Source organism: Lygodium microphyllum, chromosome 12 (genome assembly GCF_053477565.2).
Source record: "Lygodium microphyllum isolate KBCC chromosome 12, Lygodium_microphyllum_v1.1.10, whole genome shotgun sequence".
NCBI lineage: Eukaryota > Viridiplantae > Streptophyta > Polypodiopsida > Schizaeales > Lygodiaceae > Lygodium > Lygodium microphyllum.
The window spans coordinates 151,429,964-151,431,941 of record NC_141146.1 but is presented as its reverse complement, the minus strand read 5'-3'; positions in this window follow the sequence as shown (position 1 = coordinate 151,431,941).

Below are 1,978 nucleotides of genomic sequence, written 5' to 3'. Positions count from 1 at the left end.
TATTAGTAAATCATCTTAAAAACATATGGTTCAAGTTTTATATGTATTATCAAATTTGTATTGAAGGAAACTTTGGAAGTTTAATTGGCTTTTTTCTTAAAAATATGTATGATCGATGAAAGTATCAATTTTATTTTTATCTTTATTTTCTATAAATATAGTATACTAAAACTAGTTTCGTGCATATGTTTGGTTTATAAAATGCTTGAATTCCATCTCTTGCTAAATTGGGATATGGTGTTGCATTGTCTCTTCTTGAAGCACAATCCATTTCCATTCAATTTGTTTTAACATGTTTTAAAGGGCATGATTTTCATAAAAAGTTATTGATTTTGAGATTGTTGCTCTTGAAAATAATTCCTTGTCAACTCTTAAAGTAGCATTGGTAAATGATTGGATAGCTTTGTTAGTGAAAGCTAGAAAGGGACCTGGTACTTTAATTGAAATCTTTAATCATCTTTTGATATTTTTACCCAATATATATTGCCAAGATGCATGTGATTTGGATTCTTATATATATTCTTTGCTTAGGATTGTAAGCAAGCTTTTTCAGATCAATTTTATTCCCTTACTTCCTCTACCTACCAATGTTTTTGAAACTAAGATTGAGTTCATTGATCTTGATCTTATTAACCTAGAAGAGAGTAAAGCAATTGAATCCCTCACTAATTCTAGTGTAAACAAGTCTTCTTCCAAAGCTATTACTTCTAGTTTTTCCTCTTGTATTCCACTATTATCTAGCATGTAACTTGAACTACATTCAATAAGGATAAATTATAAGCATTGGGGCTTTGAGGTAATAAACCATTGTAGTCCTTTTATCATATATTCTCTAGCCTTTATTTGTAGCCTTTCATCTAATGAGGTGGACCAATGTTGTTATCGAATATTCATGCCATGTTATCCACATAATTTTCTTTTGACTTACATATCATTAAATTATGTGACCAAGATCCTACAAAATGTTTTAATCAATCTCTTATAGCTAGAACAAAAGGACCTTTTACTTCTAGAAAAGGTTGCAAAAACCAAAAAATATCTCAATAATTGTCGGAACACTTTTAGGCTTTTTTTGAAAAGCCATTGTGGAGCTACTACTTGTGCAACATCCATTGTTTGGCTCGATATCTACTTTGAATGTTTTCCAAAATCTTTTAAAATTCTTTCCATTTTCTTCAAGATTGGCTCAAGTCTTTGCTTTTGCAAAATGTGTCTTCCATTTCCCTTGAAATTACAACTATCCTTGTTTATTATTTCTTCATCGTTCTATGCTTGAGGCTATAAAGAATCTTCATTATCTTTTTCATTGGCTCTCACTTGTTGCCAAATTAGCAACAAATACTCCCATTGTTGATACTATAGAAATTATTCTAAAACCCTAGAAGGAGAATAGTGCAATGTTTGGCACAAAATAACTATTTTGGATATCTTCATCTAGGAGTGGATCCTCTTCAGCTAGAAAAGAAAGGTAGTATAGAGGAATGGGTGACTTTAATAATATTTCAAAAACTTTCAATTTTTTTGACAATTCATGTGGGCAAGTAAGGCACTTTTCTCTTAGAAGTAATGACTTAATAAAATTAAATGCCCCAAAAAAGAAAAAGGGCTACATTTATTCATGTGCTTTTTAGTAATAATGGATTAGGTTTTATTAAATCAAGAAATGTCTTTATTAAAGTTTGTAGACACTTTGGCTTATATCAAATAATTAATGAGACAACACTAAACATTGGATGGAAATATATTAAAAGTCTAAGAAAAATGGCATATAAACCTTGAGGGACTTTAGTGACAATTTTGATATTAACATAGTATTAACATATAATACATTTTTTTGTCATTAAATATATCTAGTTCCAATTTGTTGAAGGTACTTCTTTATGTAAGACACATATTTATTGTAGATATATCAATTATACATAGTAAATATAGACCTATAAAACACTCACTTATCTTCACACACACTCCCTTACATAGT